This window comes from Toxorhynchites rutilus, chromosome 3 (assembly GCF_029784135.1).
Source record: "Toxorhynchites rutilus septentrionalis strain SRP chromosome 3, ASM2978413v1, whole genome shotgun sequence".
NCBI lineage: Eukaryota > Metazoa > Arthropoda > Insecta > Diptera > Culicidae > Toxorhynchites > Toxorhynchites rutilus.
This window is the reverse complement of record NC_073746.1, coordinates 249,862,524-249,881,592: the sequence shown is the minus strand read 5'-3', so window position 1 is coordinate 249,881,592 and position 19,069 is coordinate 249,862,524. Positions and strand designations below refer to the sequence as shown.

At 39.0% G+C, this 19,069-nt stretch overlaps 1 protein-coding gene across 1 annotated transcript in view; it reads left to right on the top strand.

The window, feature by feature from the left end:
- The window catches only part of LOC129780157 (mucin-2), a 163,111-nt gene that overhangs the window by 137,018 nt on the left and 7,024 nt on the right, over nucleotides 1-19,069 (top strand). The window lies entirely within an intron of this gene.

Sequence of the window (19,069 nt, the reverse complement as noted above, 5' to 3'; positions counted from 1 at the left end):
TTCACGCGAGTCACGAGACACGAGGACTGAGTCATGACGCCGATGATTAAATGTGGGTGAACCGTGCACCAGTGCTCGTGCACTTTGAGAACTAAATCCATACAATTTGAATGCCCATTTTGAATGGCGCGACAATCGAAAACGACGTGGGCTCAATGTCGGTCAAGAACGGTTCCGTGTGACTTCCGTTGTGCAATTATGGAAATGAACGATTTGATGGGCCGGGAGTCTTCAGTTTGTCGTCACGTTATTTTCTGAGCAAGGCTTATATAATTGTGTTGATAATTTCAAAATTCCATTATCTTGCACATTAATTTGGTAGAATCTTTCAAATGCTATGTTATCATGCATTTCAATGCCAAAGAAACGGAAAAGCTATTAATTCGTAAAATTACAATCAAGTCTTGGAAATGGAAATAATGCATGGATGAATCGTTACTTGAATCAATAATGATGAAGGTTCGTTCCCTCAACTACAACTACACGTGAAGTCTTCACTTCAAAAGTACTTCTACCGGTATCAACGGTTCAGTAGTAAAGGGCCCTGTTTCCGTAAATTCCGTTTCCGTTTTGCACTGCGGTTATAGAGTGGGAGTGACTGTTTTTTCTCAAATTCTAGGCACTTAAGCTTTGTTGGCCGTTAAACAGTGTCTCATTATTCAAAATGGTACTGTTTCGCGAAACTAATTTAATTTTTGGATGCAATATGCCTTTTTTTCAATTGACTACAATACCATTGATTTACAAACACATTGATTATACTAATTTCAATGAAGATTTCTGCATAAAAATTCATTTGTTCCTCCATTTATAGTAGATTCTTATTTTAATTTTATCATTACTTTTGATTTTTATCTTTTTAAGCTCTTTACATGAAAACAGCAAATACAATAGTTTGAGCAACTACAATAAAAATTGACGATGCTTGTTTTTTATGGAATTTGGTAACGCAAACATTTTATCACTAGTTTTGGCAGTCACTATTTTTGCAAAAGCTTTGTATTATAAATTATAGGCTGTATCGATACCTATAAGTTATGTTGAAATGAAGCCTATATCCCAAAAAATGTTAGAATATTTATTATTTAAATATTTAAAACATTAAAGTTTGGCAAATTTACATTAAAAAATGTGTTCGGAATTTGAGACAAAACGGTACTTCTCCATGTCGATAGTAAAAAGAGCGGCGTTGACTGTGCTGCCCATGTTAGTATAGGAGACGTAAGCGACAAAATGAACAAAATCGACTTTTTCGCTGTTTTGCATTCTACGCAATGTAATACGTTTGCTCAACATGCAGACAAACATTGTTTGTTCCTAAACATTTGAGCAGTTTTGAAAAAAAGTTTCCGAAAAATCACTGTTTGTCCGCATAACAGACGTAGTTCCATACAGCTTTCATACATCGTTCGAAAATCAACAATTATAAGTATTGTACGATATAAGCCAAATCTACATTTGAGTCACATTCTTTGTAGAGTCCAAACATGCCTGTCACGATAGTGTCGTATTACTTAGTGTTTCCTAATAGATGAATATAAGAAACCATTGAAACACTGCTCATATAACTGCTATTTTCTGTACACTGCACTGCGATGAACAAAGAGAAGCAATTATGTTTTTTAATGCTATAATTACCTAAATCTCTGCATTTGAATCTTCAAGTAGATAATGAAACAACCAGATCAGTAGTAAACCATTAAGTGTAAGTGTAAGTCACTCCACCATCTTTAGGCGATTGATCGTGATATCGGTAAACCATGTTGCTAGAATTACCAACATTGCAGATTGCCTTCACAAATTCAATTAATTGAAAAAAACACGAATCTGCTGTTCATATCATATCCAAGAGTATTCAGGAAAAAGTACTATTCTAGATTCGCAACAAATCCAGAGTACCTTTTCCAGAAATTTCACTAAATTTTCTAAAAACCTTTTTGATTTTATCCTATACCAACTAAAACTACCGACGGAGACGTTTTGACTATTTTCGGAAATGTGAATACTAACGCTACAGACAGAGCAACCTGGTGATTACGTCTAGCTATACGAACAAATGTTCATTGAAACGATTGATTGTCCGCATAAATAGACGTAAGCGTTTTTCAAATGGAAAAATATGTCTTAATCCGCAAAATCTAGGCCCTCTTTTTGCCGATAATATCCTTCAACTGGACAGATTATTTCATTGGAAATTTGCATGGTTACGCCTGTAAGCAAAAAAACAACAAAATTGCGTTTTCCCAACAATAAAGGGCGAACACGAAATTATTGCGACACATTCAACAGGGCATAACTTTTTTACTGCTCATTTGAAGTTGTGGCATCATCTGGTGGTTTTTGTAATTTTCCCTTGAATTATAAATAATTAAAAATTAAAATTAAATAAGAAATGTGTTCTATAGTTTTTTCATACAATTATATCTTTTTCTTTAAATAAACACCAATAACGCCTGAAAATACACAATAGAGCAATTCCAAATGAAATCGACAAATGATAAAACATGAGTATTTTTGATTCGAATTAAAACTTGTATTCCGTTTGAGTTGGAGGAAATATGAGTTTTCCACAGCATTTGGGAATGTTTTGACTAAGTGTAACTTTTGAGAAGGGTGTATCGATTTTTGTAAGAGAAATCTCTGATAATTCATATCTCAAAAACTATGAGTCATACCGAAATAGTGTCTTAGAAACAGTTATAGAGTATTTATATTTAAACGTGAAAAAATATAAGGTGAATGATTTTGGTTTGTCCAGTCGAAAATATGATCATGGTTTGTCCACTTTTTTGAATGCACTAATTCGGCGCTCCTGTGTCAAATAAGGTATTCGAATCTTTAAAACATATAAATAAGATTGTCGTCTACATGATTTAAAGTAATTTTATAGTATATTTTTACGAAATCACATGTTTTGAAGGATTATAAAATACACCTTCTATGTGTGTCAATGCGCCCCACATTCGAGCTAACTTTTAATCGATCACCAGATAATTATTTGGCACGTATTCAGACCTCTTCTGGATTATTACAAAAATAAACACTTACAAATATTGTAAACATCATGCTTGCACACCATTTGTATCATTTACATAGCTAAACCATTAAATTAACGCATTTTGATGAACTCAATTCTGATCATGAGTTGTCCAATTCAATAATGTTGTTTTGGCCACATGATTTCTATGGTCCTTCGCGCATAAATAAAGTTTCTCTGTGTTGAGTGTGTTGTGGTGAACACTTTTGAAATGCTCAAGAAAAGGCAATATTCTGAAGAAAGCCTAAATTATGAATGGATCAATATGATGACAGTAAACTCAAGCAATGATAAATGCAACATCTACTTGTGAATTGGAATGTTTTCATTCAAAAATAGTGATTTCTAAAACCGGACAAACCATGATAATTTTTTGGGCAAACCATGATCAGAGGAGGTCAAACCATGATCATAATTCCTCTTTAAGGAAAATCGTTGAAAGACATAAAAAATTGAATAATTTCAACACCTTGTGGTAGTATTAGCAACTAGAGACATGGGGCTTTTCAATAAACCCAAACTCGTATCGATTATGTGTGATTTTCATGAAGAAAAATCGATAAACTTTCACCCATCTTGCAATTTATTCATTCATCCATTCATCGAGAATTGATTCAGATGCAACTTCAAACAAATGATCACTAATTCAACGATAGTTCTACGTCACCTTTGTGGTTATACCACAGATATAACCCACTTCCTGTTTTTTATCATAATACAAACTTTGAAACTATTATTCGTGCTACACAATCGAAACATGAACAGTTTTCAATGTAGAATTGAAATCCCAACAACACAAATACACTTCGTTGATTGAACCGGACGTTATGGGTACAAAAAAATCAACTTGTTTATGTTATGCCTAGATTATACCTATAGGTATCTTTAAGGTACCTTTGTATATAAAGTATATGAAGTTACTTAGATTCAAACATCGTCCATCAGTCAAATAATCTTCCTTATAGAGTGAATAACAGTATACCATAATGAACTGCAACAAATTTTTTTCGTGTTGTAGACCCTTTCCGAAAAACGGTAAGGAACGTTCATTTGAAAAACGTTTCTTAACCATGTCAGTAAATGAAAAACTCTAGTTAATGGGATGCAATGTCCTTTTACATGCATCTTTGAAAAATAAAAAAATAAAAAAATTAAAATGCGTATTTTAGATATTGCAAATTAGTGTTTTCTTTTGTAAATAAAACAAAAAGTACTATTTTTTCTCAGGTTAAATTTTTTCACGTTTAAGCATCAATACTCTATAACACTGGTTCGGTTCGACTCATATTTTTTGAGATATAAATTATCAAAGATTTCTCTTACAAAAATCGATACGCCCTTTTTAAGAGTTACACTTGAATCAAAAAATTCCCAATTGCTGTGGAAAGCTCATACTTCCTTCAAATCAAACGGAATACAGGGTCTTTCAGATTGAACGCTCACGCAAAAAAAAATCGAATAGCTCCTTATAAAAATTGTGTTTCGCTCCGTCGATGGTAACACTGCAATCACCCCTTCGAGATGATAATATTCGGCTACTCAGTCTGATCATTCTGATCGGATGGTTTTTAGTGTCAAGATGTACAATTTACAAGAACGTGTATTTTTAGTGAAATCGTATTACTCGAGCAACCGAAGCCTTAATGAAACTTTGTTCTCTTATGGTAATAATTTCAGCATTTCTCGTCGTCGATTATTTCCTCTGGGGGTACATGAAGGACCGTTGCTATGTTAATAAGCCACAAAATTTGTAGGAACTTAAAGAAGAAATAACTCGGATTTCCAACAGCATCGAAGTCGTAATGTTAGAGGTGTGCGTGAAGAATTTAGTTCACAGTTTAAAATGAGTTATCGAAAAAAAATGGTGGTCGCATCGAAAATGTCCTAAAATAAGCTTTATTTTCGTTTTTTTTTAAATAAAAATCGGTTCACTTTTGTAGAAGTTATCAAAACTTGTTGCTTGAGCGTTTAATCAGAAAGACCGTGTACAAACTTTCATTCGAATCAAAAATAAATTTTTTTGGACGAGACCATTTTGAATTGCATTTTATTCAAAAGATGAAATGTCAAAGAGTTATATGCTTGTTACTTATTGATTGCCAAGCCAACGTTAGTCCTACGTCCACCTTGCGGTTATATCACCCACTTCTAGTTTTTTTTTCAGATTCTAATTGAGAGCTGTCATAATAGCTCTCCGGTCCGCACATGTATAATGCTCACAATAAATCAAATTGTTCAAATTGCTACAAAGTTACACCAAACTTATTTATCAATATGTAGGGGAAAGTAGGTAAAGACGGACACCCTATGGTGAAATCTGAATTTTTACACATATTTATTTATTTATTTATTTATTTCACTTCGTCTTAGATTTAAAAAAACATCTCACAGACTGACAAATCTTAAATCCTACCTAATATTCCTAATTCTACGTTTAAAAACACATTTAGATACATTAAAATCGAAGTGACATTGAACTTCATTAAACGCACGGAAGCAGCTGGACAAAGGACAGTTTTGCCCGTACGACGTTGTATGCGGCCGTATCGCCAATAGCTGTCTTTCGCGGAGCTGTCTGGTGGGAGCGTAGAACCGTATCTCGCTGATTAACTCCGCACAGTCGATGTTTCCGGACAGTAAATCGAAGACGAACAGACGTTGAATTTTCTTCCGCCTCGCCGAAAGCGTTTCTATGTCAATAAGCATGCAGCGACTTTCGTAATCAGGAAGATGAGCGGGATCATTCCATGGCAGTTGTCTTAAGGCGTAGCGAATAAAACAGCGTTGCACTTTTTCGATCCTGATGATGTGCGTTGTATGGTAAGGAGCCCACACGCATGCTGCGTATTCAAGGACACTTCGAACCATTGAGCTGTACAGAGCCTTCAGCGTGTACGGGTCACGGAAGGACTGCGTGTTCCGCCGGATAAACCCTAGAACAGCGTATCCTTTTGCGATGACGTTGTTGATGTGTTCGGTAAACTTTAGTTTGATGTCGAGAATTACCCCGAGATCTCGAATGGAGGTAACGCGATCGATAACAGCAGAACCGATTATGTAGTCATGGGACAGAAACGATTGGCGCCTTGTAAATGTGATTGTCTTGCACTTGCTGATGTTCAACTCCATGCCATTATCAGCACACCATGCAACCAATTCATTCACGTCAGCTTGTAGAGCATAGCAGTCCAATATGGAAGAGATTTTCCTAAATATTTTTAGGTCATCAGCGTAGAAAAGCTTACCAGACCTCAGCCGGCTGGCGAGATCATTGACGAAGAGAATGAAAATCAAGGGCCCAAGAACGCTCCCTTGAGGGACGCCGGATGAAATAAGATATGTACGAGAACGAGCACTTCCAACTCTCACGAAAGCTTTTCTATCGGTTAGATACGATCTGAGCCACTCAGTTATCCATTCAGGAAGTCCAATATGTTTGAGTTTCGCGATAGCCAGTTCGTGGGGGACTTTATCAAAAGCTTTCGAGAAATCAAAATAGATAGCATCTACCTGACTGCGACTTTCTACAGTTTCTGACAGAACGCTCATGTAACTCATCAGATTTGAAACGGTTGAACATTTCTTCACAAAACCATGTTGAGCATCAGTTATGAACGAACGAACCGCATTAAAGAGACTCCGGTGGACGAGTTCTTCAAAAACTTTAGCAATGCAGCATAATATCGAGATTCCTCGGTAGTTACAAATGGCGTGAACACTACCAGACTTGTGAATTGGAGTGATCGATGCCATCTTCCACACCTCTGGAAACCTACGCTCGCTCAGGGAACGATTGAAGATTGTGCTGATAGGAGTTTTTAATGCATCTGCACATTCCTTTAGAAATGCTGGAGGTAGACAGTCTGTACCGGCACCCTTGGAAGCGTCAAGGTTTTTCAAAACTGCAGCTACGTCATTTGGGGCGAAAGTTAATAGCGGAAGGTTTATGTCAAACGATGGAATGTTTCGACCAGCCGCTGATAAACTGGGAGTGTCACGATTGTGCACGCTACTAAAAAAGTCCGCGAAAAAGTCAGCGATATTCTCGGGCGAGTCCGCAGTAGCTCCATCATGCGTCATTCCTGAGGGAATTCGAGTAGTATTTTTCAGGTTCCTAATGTAGGACCAGAAAGATGCTGGATCACGTTTCAAGTTTGATTCGGTGCGGTTGTTGTAACTTCGAAACGCGTTTTCTTGACATTCATTGTAGATCGTTTCAAGGTGTTTTAATCTATCCCTGTTGCACGAAGATCTTTCGCGGAAAAAACGTTTACGTGATTTCCGAACGATATTACGAAGGTGTCGTAGTTCTGGTGTCCACCAAGGGAGTTTTGAGTGAATTGCGGAACTCCTGTGTTTTCGTGGAACTTGATCGTCGAGTATGCTAAAAACCTTTTCATAGAACAGTGCAGCTGTCTGGTCTGTGGATGCGTCGCCAAGTATAGCATCCCAGTCAACCGCCGCAAGCAGGTCATTAAGCGCTACGAAGTCACATCGTTTAAAATCGAAATCATCAACATCACTTACGCCGATAGGGTTTTGATTTCCAGCCACCATTTCAAGCCGGAGAACAAACGGGTTATGGTGAGGATCAATTTTTAAAAGCGAAGATGGTGGATCAATGAGCTCTACATAGGTAGATTCACTCACAAACGCCAGGTCAAGAAGACGTCCGTTTGCGTTACGAACTGAGTTGATTTGGTGAAGTCCGGATGTGAGGATGGATTCTGCAAATGCAATTTCAGATTCGGTAGAGGCGTTGATTGGCAGGTAACTGTTGCAGTCGTCGTCGAAACACCATGATAGATGTGGGAGATTATAGTCGCCAAGTACAACAATGACGTCGTTTGCGGAGGACAGGTCGCAAATCTCTTGAACAGCAGCTGCGTGCGATTCATAAATATCAGGACGAGAGCTCGGGCGAATATAAATTCCGCAGACGTAAATAGTTGTCCCGGGAAGACTAATAGAAACGACCGTTTGTTCGAGATGAGTACAGTTTGTTAACGTAAACGCACAACACCGAATATCGGATTTAACGGCGACCAAAACGGCGACCAATATAGCTTTCATGATCGCAGTTGTTGTATAAATTGAAACTTCCTTTTCTATCATAATTACCATTGATACTAGTAAATTTATTCCACCATTGATGTATTCTGGGTCATTGAAAAAAAATGCATCGAAATACTATTTCTTCACATGGTCGGGAAAGACGGACATCTGGAATGGGTAAGACGGACACTAAGGTGGGAAAGATGGACACTTACGGAAAAGTTGTAGTTTTTGTACGTATTTTAGTGTTTTCAGCATTGGGGAGTGTTCTTGAATTACGCTACGATTCGAAAGGCTACTCATGTTGTTCGTGGACAGTTTCATCCTTGGAAGGGAACGACAGAAGAGGTCAAATACATACACTCCATGCAAAAATTTCTGGATTTTTGCGGGCCATTGTCCTCGCAAAGGAAGGAAAAGGATCTGAAAAAGCCAACAACCTGTCCACGCATATTTTAAATGACCTCCTAGGAAGACGATAATTCATTTGTAAAGTTTAATGATACACTTAAAAATATTTCAAAACGAAAGTTTATTTATAAAGCAAAAACAAATTCATCGATGGTTTAAGTTCATTTGAGTATTTAAATTAATTCAATTTTCAGTGGGAATAAAAAAACAAGAAAAAAAGAAGAATCAAGAGCAGTTCTGACAAATAGTTATAGCAGCAGAAGTAAAGCATTCAGCGTGGAACCATGAAAGGCATTGTAAGCATATTGTCCAACCTGTCCCGAAATCTGAATCAAAAAACTGGCTTCCGCATTTCTCGCATAGATTATCAGATGAGGTGTCCCCTTTGCCCTTATTTTGCTTAGGCTTCTTCGAAGAGCGTTGTTTTTGTTCTTTTTTGATGGATTTAATGTCTTTCGATGCTTTCGCCTTCTTCAAAGTGTCAGCGTATTGAGCAGACGTTATGTCAGCTACCTTTTCTGCTTGGCGTTTTCTCTTCGTGACTCTCGGGGTGACCATTTTCGGTAACGGAAGTATGATCGACGGAGATATTTCAAACACCGGGTTATTGGCCGTTGAGATGCTGTCCGGTTCTGCGAAATCAGCCATGATGCCTTCGGGAAGCACTTGAACTTCTTTATCCTCACAGGAAATGCGATTCACGGTCGATTGACTAGGCGCACCTTCAAGATGCAATCGAAACGTCTCTTCTTCACGAAGAATCTCAGGATCGGGTTGATCAGTCACCGTGGCCGGGGCAAAGTCATCATCGGAAAAAATATTGCGATCAAATGGCCAAATTCCTATTTTTTCGAACCCATTCTCAGCAATTTCCGTAGTAGCCGCCTTGATGAATGCAGGTTTCATGAGCTCGGCAACGTCATATTGGCTGACGACTTTACCTGGATTCTGTTGTAGGAAACGCTCTACTTCCTGTACGTAGTACGTCTTGAAAGGTGCCATAAAGGATACATCAAGCGGTTGAAGTTTGTTGCTAGTGTGAGGTGGTAAAACTAGAACCTTAACAAAGTTAGCTCTAGCTTTCTCGGTAAAAGCTAGGTTCTTCGTGTGCGACGAGTGGCCATCAATTATGAGCAAGGCAGGACTGTCTTCAGAAGGTTTTACATGCTCCATCGAAGTGATCGAACCACTCATTGAATATTTCGACCGCCATGTAACCCGATGCATTACAGGCAAATTTGCTTCCACGTGATGCCCCTTTCTTCAAAGCTTCGTGCATCCGCATGCGAAGAAAAATGAAGAGCGGCGGAAGGTGCTGTCCGGTTGCGGACATGCACATTACTGCCGTAGCTGTTTCTCCGCGTTCCGCAGATGTAATACCACCAACCTGTTTTTTGCCTTTCAATGCCGCTACCTTAGACTTCTTCGGAGGAACCTGTAAGAAAGTATGAATAAAAAATTAAACTGATTTTTAAACTAACTACAATGCCAAAACAAATACTAACGGTGCAAACACTAGTCTCATCGGCGTTCAAAACACGATCTGGCGTCAATTTGGGATCTTTCAGCGCTTCTTCCAGCAAATCGTGAAATCGTGTGGCAATCCATTTTTTTCGGCCAGATCAAAAGCAAGCTTTCGAACATTAGTCATCGTTATTCCATAGAACCTCTTTTCCAAATCCAACAGATGTTGTACCAGCTCCTCTTCTTATTGAGAATTGAATACGGAATCAAGAGGTCCTAGCCGAATGGATACAGTTGGACTTGTGAGGTGGCGAATCAGTGTGGATCTTGGAATTGCGTAACTTCTTGCTGCTGTCACTGGCGATCCACTTTTTACAGCCTTAATGGCTTGTTCCAACTGCTGAGCGGTCCATGACTGCCTGTTACTCTTGCGCTTGTAATTTGTAGGCATCTTTATAGTAAAACCAAAAAGTTTTGTTAAATACCCTAGGAAAATACTAGTGTCCGTCTTTCCTTACCTTAATGTGCCCGTCTTGCCCGAACTGGCAGCTTTTTTTTCGAATGACCGTAGCTCTTCCTATAAGCATTGAAAAACCTCTGATTTATCACAGGATAGTTAATGATGGACTAAATAAATACTTACCCGTTGGAGGAACACGTAGAAAACAAAAAATCACGAACTTTTCGCTATTTTCTACGGAGTAAAAATTACATCGAATGGTGCACCCGCGAAGATAATTTTTGTTTTGTTTACAAGCTTGACAGTTCGCTCGCTGGAAATCAACAGTGTGTCTCGAAAGTATTGATACACTTTATTGAAAGTATTTGCATAACTAAAATATTTCAAAAAATTTTAGTTAATGAAATATTAAAAGTGTCCATCTTTACCTACTTTCCCCTATGATCGTTGCAAATCACTTTTCCAGAGTGAAAGTCCCGAATTATTTTCACTATACACAAATATTTCGAATCTTTTCAAAACAGTACTATTGGGTTGGGGAATGCTGACTGGACCGAATATAACGCGCGACAACTCCGTAGGATCAATCAACAAAAGGAAGCTGAAAAGGCCAGGAACCGTCGCAGAAGGAATCAAATGATGAACCAACCCAATAGGAATAATCGTCGAAAGGTAGAAGGAATTACAGCAACTCAGAGCACAACTATGTCAATAGATATACAAATAATAACAATAATGCGCGCCACAGAAATATCAGGAGCAACTCACACATTAATAACATCCGATATCATGACCTTAACAGATATGACAGTACATTCAACATGAACAACATTCGATTTAATAGTAGCGAATCCAGCAGCAGGAACAATAATCAACGCAGGAACAACATTAACAATCATCACCGGACAGAGTACTCTTGGCAGCGGCTAAACATCAATTCTCTAGGCCACCCAAAACGAATCCACGAATGATCAACTTCCAAAGAGGAGAGGTCCTTAACCCATATCCTGTGGACCATCACACACAACGCAGCTACATTCATCGTCTCACAGGTGCATGCCATGCAGCGATACAACCAATAACGGTTGTTCGAGTTTTCACCACCACTGACGCATTCTTCGGATGAAGATTTAGTTCATACTGGTTTACTTGAAATAATTATTTATTTTCAAAATTTCAATTGAATGCGTAGTGCGGCGAAAATGAAACAAATATATAAAACAGTTAATGCTTACCTGTACAATGTAATACTGGCCACTGAAACCAGTTGGAACGACACAGTGAAAAGTGAAGAATTATTTGGTAGCAATTTTTACGTGTTTGGGTGTGATCGAGATTTGTCACTGTGTGATAAAAAATCGGGGGGTGGTGTACTCATTGCTGTTAATGCCCTGTTAAATGCAGTTCGTATTCCTAGTGATATGATAGAATTTGATGATATGTGGGTGAAAGTATGTATTAATGGCCAAACACATGTTTTTGTATCTATCTATTTCCCGCCTAATTTTGCCGAAAAACATTCTTATGAGAAATTTTTAAATATCGCGGAGTCATTTATTGATAAACTCGACCCTAAAATTAAAATCCATATTTACGGGGACTTCAATCAACACACAATAGATTTTATTGTAGACGAGGAGAACGAATCAATATTACTCCCGATTGTAGGCGAAAATGAGACATTGCAACTTATTTTCGATAAAACAAGCCAACTAGGTCTATGTCAAATCAATCCTATCCCAAATGAACTAAATTGTTACCTAGACTTGTTGTTTACTAATTGCACATAAGATTTCCATGTTGCGAAATCTGAATGTCCTCTTTAGAAAAATGAAAAATTCCACACCGCTACAGAATATTCTTTATTTATCGATAGCACAAGTACACGCCCCGCTTGGCCACCGTCTGAGCCGCTTCAGCGGACTTCAACCACGACCGTTTGCGCTTCACGTTGTCGTAAGTGACCCACTTTTCATCGCCAGTCACCATCCGCTTCAGAAACGGGTCGATTTTGTTGCGATTCAGCAGCGATTCACATGCGTCGATACGGTCAAAGATGTTTTTTTGCGTCAACGTGTGTGGCACCCATACATCGAGCTTCTTTGTGAATCCAAGCTTCTTCAAATGGTTAATAACGGTTTAATGACTTATCCCCAACTCTTGGCCGATGCTACGGCTGCTACTATGCCGGTCTTTCTCGGCTAATTCAGCGATTTTGTCGCAATTTTCGACGACAGGCCTTCCGGAGCGTGGCGCATCTTCGACGACCTCTACACCAGAACGAAAACGTTGAAACCATCGTTGTGCGGTGGAAATGGAAACTGTATCGGGTCCATAAACTGCACAAATTTTATTGGCAGCTTGTGATGCATTTTTGACTTTGTCATAGTAGTACTGTAAAATATGTCGGATTTTCTCTTTATTTTGCTCCATTTTTGCGACACTATAACTCACGAACGACTTAACCAAACAAAACACCTTCAAGGACTATATTATAGCGCGCAAAAATACCTTTCCAACAAGCTATAGTATGACTCGATACAATGAATACAACTAGAACTACGCGCTTACAACGACACCTCGCGGAAATACCGCAGGACTTTTTTGACAGCCTAATATTTGTAATCAATTCGCCCGTTTTTTCCAAGGTAACTACACAACAAATAACGTGGTTCGAGATTACGATTATTTTTCGTTTTTATCCGGTAATATTACCAATTGAGACCGAGTTTGCAGGTCTCAATTGGTAATATTACCGCTAACGAACTTCTTATCGCACTGGAGGATCTAGATTCATCTAAAGGTCCCGGGTCGGATGGTATCCCTCCAATGTTGTAGAAAAACTTGGCATCGGCTTTCGTTTATCCTTTGTCTTGCCTTTCAATTTATCGCTAAAATTCGCAATCGGAAAAAAATATTCCTACTACCCATATTCAAATCGGGTAACCGTACGGACATAAATAACTATCGTGGCAACGCCATATTATCTTGTATGTTCAATCAGTTAAGACTTTCTATTTCACCGAATCAACATGGTTTTTATAAAGGAAGATCCACTGCTACAAACCTGTTAGAATTTGTATCCTATTCTCTTGCGGTAATGTATAGAGGCAACGTTGTCGAGACTCTTTATTCAGACTTCAGCAAGGCTTCCGACAGAGTAGATATTCCAATGCTTATTTTCAAGCTCCAACGTATGGGAGTAACTGGAACTTTATTCAAGTGGATAGAATCTTACCTCACCAATAGAACACAGTTTGTTCGCTTTAGAGGAAAAATATCTATTCCAGTGAATGTCACATCCGGAGTTCCACAAAGTTCTCACAGGCCCTCTACTTTTCATCCTATTGGTGAATGGTGTGTCACTAGTACTAACTACCCTCAACATTCTGATATATGCTGATGATATGAAATTGTACATGGAAGTAACCAAATGTAGTGACCTTGTGATTTTCCAACAAAAAATAGATGTTGTCTTCGAATGGTGCGTGAAAAGTCTTTTAGATATTAATGTGAAAAAAATGTAATATTATATCGTATACTCGAAAACATGAAACTTATGACTTCATATGTTCTCTAGGATTTAAAACTGTAGATAGATGCAAAAAGCAAATAGTATGCTCGGTTTCATAAAAAATATTTAGTTACAATTTAAGGAAGCCATACACAATAAAAACATTGTATAGAAGTTTTGTAAGATCTTTTTTAGAATATTGCAGTGTTGTATGGGTACCCTATCAAAAAGCAGTTCTCCTATCGAATCCTATAGAATCAGTACAAACAAAACAATTTTTATTATTTTCCCTGAGAAAGTTAGGCTGGACAACATCTCCCCTTCCCCCATATGAAGCAGAGAAAATGCCACAAATTCATGTATAATTGACTTGATTTCACACCGGATTAGTTCTGAATACTAATTTGAAAATCTAAATTTTAATGCAACAACACGAGCCTTGCGAGCACGGAATTTGTTCAAACCAACTTCATTTCGAACTATATACGCTATGAATGGTCCACTTAATAGAATGATGAGAACATACAATAAGTACAGTAATGTAATTGATGGGACAATGATGAAGAATTTATTGAAAAAGTCATTGACTGAAAGATCATTGTAAAGGGTGTGTCACATCAAATTGCATCACAGAAAAAACGCTGTAGAAATTCGCCCAGTAGACCGATCCTTTTGAAAACTTTAGACAGTAAAATAAAAACTATTAAACAACTTTTGGCATTTTCTTTTTATTCATACTTCGAGCCCAAGTCCGTATGCTCGCACCTTCCTCTTTACCCCGTCCATAAGGTTCTGTACAACGTCAGGTTGTAGTTTTTTTTTTTGAACAGAAATCCATTTTCTCTTGAAGTCCGCCTCCGATTTGACAACTTTTGGGTTCTTCCGGAGGGCCTGCTTCATAATCGCCCAATATTTCTCTATTGGGCGAAGCTCCGGCGCGTTGGGCGGGTTCATTTCCTTTGGCACGAAGGTGACCCCGTTGGCTTCGTACCACTCCAACACGTCATTTGAATAGTGGCACGAAGCGGGATCCGGCCAGAAGATGGTCGGGCCCTCGTGCTGCTTCAATAGTGGTAGTAAGCGCTTCTGTAGGCACTCATTAAGGTAAACCTGCCCGTTTACCGTGCCGGTTATCACGAAGGGGGCGCTCCGCTTTCCGCAAGAGCAGATCGCTTGCCACACCATGTACTTTTTGGCAAACTTGGATAGTTTCTGCTTGCGAATCTCCTTCGGAACGCTGAATTTGTCCTCTGCGGAGAAGAACAACAGGCCCGGCAGCTGACGAAAGTCCGCTTTGACGTAGGTTTCGTCGTCCATTACCAGGCAATACGGCTTCGTCAGCATTTCGGTGTACAGCTTCCGGGCTCGCGTCTTCCCCACCATGTTTTGCCTTTCGTCGCGGTTAGTAGCCTTCTGAACCTTGTATGTACGCAGGCCCTCCCGCTGCTTGGTCCGCTGGACGAATGAACTTGACAAATTCAGCTTATTGGCGACATCCCGGACCGAACTTCTCGGATCACGTCTAAACTGCTTAACTACGCGCTTGTGATTTTTTTCACTGACGGAGCATCCATTTTTGCCGTTCTTCACCTTCCAGTCGATGGTTAGGTTCTTGAAGTATCGTTTTAGTACTCTACTGACCGTGGATTGGACGATTCCCAGCATCTTACCGATGTCTCGATGTGACAACTCCGGATTCTCGAAATGAGTGCACAGGAATAATTCACGACGCTCTTTTTCGTTCGACGACATTTTTCCAAATTTACGAAAAATTGACAGTGAAGCATGGCCAACGTGATCTATACACTCTTATCTGATTATAAGCGAAAGCTGAAGATATAATTCCAAAAAATTAAATTTCTACAGCGTTTTTTCCGTGATGCAATTTGATGTGACACACCCTTTATTCGTGAACTACAGTTTTGTCATATATGTTTGCTTCGTTCCATTTCGTAATTCATTATTAATACAAAATACATGATACCTCTGATAATTGATTTTCATAAATATAGCTATAAATTGTTCATTAAGTATATTGCAATTTTGATATAATGTGTGTAATTGTTGTCTACTATAGTTAGGCGAAATAAAGAAATGAAAAGAGTTCGTAGTGTAGCTTTTATTTGAACAAAAAACAATAATCATATCACCGTTCCTACCGTTCTTCTTCAAAAATGATTTGAGACGTTCATCATCGAATTAAAGGGTGTGTCACATCAAATTGCATCACGGAAAAAACGCTGTAGAAATTCGCCCAGTAGACCGATCCTTTTGAAAATTTTAGACAGTAAAATAAAAACTATTAAACAACTTTTGGCATTTTCTTTTTATTCATACTTCGAGCCCACGCCCGTATGCTCGCACCTTCCTCTTTACCCCGTCCATAAGGTTCTGTACAACGTCAGGTTGTAGTTTTTTTTAACTGAAATCCATTTTCTCTTGAAGTCCGCCTCCGATTTGACAACTTTTGGGTTCTTCCGGAGGGCCTGCTTCATAATCGCCCAATATTTCTCTATTGGGCGAAGCTCCGGCGCGTTGGGCGGGTTCATTTCCTTTGGCACGAAGGTGACCCCGTTGGCTTCGTACCACTCCAACACGTCATTTGAATAGTGGCACGAAGCGAGATCCGGCCAGAAGATGGTCGGGCCCTCGTGCTGCTTCAATAGTGGTAGTAAGCGCTTCTGTAGGCACTCATTAAGGTAAACCTGCCCGTTTACCGTGCCGGTCATCACGAAGGGGGCGCTCTGCTTTCCGCAAGAGCAGATCGCTTGCCACACCATGTACTTTTTGGCAAACTTGGATAGTTTCTGCTTGCGAATCTCCTTCGGAACGCTGAATTTGTCCTCTGCGGAGAAGAACAACAGGCCCGGCAGCTGACGAAAGTCCGCTTTGACGTAGGTTTCGTCGTCCATTACCAGGCAATGCGGCTTCGTCAGCATTTCGGTGTACAGCTTCCGGGCTCGCGTCTTCCCCACCATGTTTTGCCTTTCGTCGCGGTTAGGAGCCTTCTGAACCTTGTATGTACGCAGGCCCTCCCGCTGCTTGGTCCGCTGGACGAATGAACTTGACAAATTCAGCTTATTGGCGTCATCCCGGACCGAACTTCTCGGATCACGTCTAAACTGCTTAACTACGCGCTTGTGATCTTTTTCACTGACGGAGCATCCATTTTTGCCGTTCTTCACCTTCCGGTCGATGGTTAGGTTCTCGAAGTATCGCTTTAGTACTCTGCTGACCGTGGATTGGACGATTCCCAGCATCTTACCGATGTCCCGATGTGACAACTCCGGATTCTCGAAATGAGTGCGCAGGATTAATTCACGACGCTCTTTTTCGTTCGACGACATTTTTCCAAATTTACGAAAAATTGACAGTGAAGCATGGCCAACGTGATCTATACACTCTTATCTGATTATAAGCGAAAGCTGAAGATATAATTCCTAAAAATTAAATTTCTACAGCGTTTTTTCCGTGATGCAATTTGATGTGACACACCCTTTAAGAAGGGGTGTATCATCGTTTTCTTAAGAAATGTGAAAATTGTCAGAAAGTAACATGGGACAACTATGGGTAGAACGAGAATGTTAGTTTTTGCTTCCTGGGTAATCAATTTCTAAACCTCAAAACTAATAAAAAAAATCAAACAACTCCAAAATACATTTAACATAGTTTTGTAGAGTTCTATTGAATGAATACTTACCCTTTGCCAAACAGCAAACAAATCGTTGTAAAATAAAAGAACTATAAAAACGCTATGAACTTATTTCCCAACCCAGTAGATAGTTTAATGAAACCAGAACATTTTATAAATTTCAAAAATAATAACGATATTATGTTTGAGGAACAACATTGCCTTGTATGATGTGTATTTTCAATTTTTTTCGTATTGTTGTTGTTAAAGATAAAAAAACAAATAATGAAATAAGAAATCGTAAAAGTATGCTTCGTTTCACTTGTTCGAAAAAAAAACCTCAGAAATTCTTGCCTCTAAGCTAGAATACCCCTTAAAAAGAGTGATAACAGAAAAACAGTTCAATATAGTATAAATTATTCCTTCGGGCTGTAAATGTAGCACGGTTTGGGGATGGACCGTTTTTTATCCAAAAATTTGGCACGACGAGCTTTTCGGGAAAATAGTTTCGGGTTGTCGAAGACAATTACCGCTGTGACCATCTGTTGAAAGGACAATTCACCGAATCTGGAGGCTACAAGGTTTACGACGGCGAGTTTATGAGGGACATGACTGGAAAGACCACGCGTCAACAATGACGCATCTAATATGTAGCTAACGCGAGGTAATAGAAGCCGACATTTAGAACAGAATAATACCGACAAGAAACTGTTGACGTTGTTGACATATGTCAGATGTGCCATCAACCCGGAGAAAACATAGAGCAGGGTAGACTGTTCCGTTTAGGCCAACGAATCTACACTAACAGCCACAACAACGTGGCCTGCATTGTCCATCGATAACTGGCGCTCCAATGTGGTTTATCAGAAGACAACGTACCGCACTGTACGTACCTGTCCTGGAAAATGGTTGTTTCGAGTTGTATTGGGATCGTACTGGTCTGACCGGATTCTCGATCCACCACAATCCTGGGACAGGTGAAATTTTCTGGATAGGTCGCATCTAGTTGAAACTCTACAAAAAATTAAGTGTATGTGGTCCAAACATTTTCATGGAATATCAAAGCTAATACAAAAAATAACAGATACATTAGAGCTGTTTACATTATCATCTAAAATATGGGGGCGGAAACATTTATTTTGCACAGATGTTGTAATGGTTTTTATGACGTTTATCCTCCACATAACATCATCTGTTGTTCTTTATTCACATTTGTTCAGTATGGAAATCAGCTCCATTATACTGCCCGAATGCATATAATTTGAATTTTGCGTATGCCTCACATGAATGTTAATCCATTCCACACGGAATATGGCATCATTCCCCGTTCAATTAAACAGCCAGTTGTCGGCTGTCTTGTGTCATCCGACGATGAAGGCACAGCTCCTTGCAATTAGTCACATCAATTTACAGTAAATACCATTCATTAGTGCACTTTAATTTTAAAATAAATGATTGTACAGTTATTTTTGTCGCTTTTTAATTGTTGCTGAAACG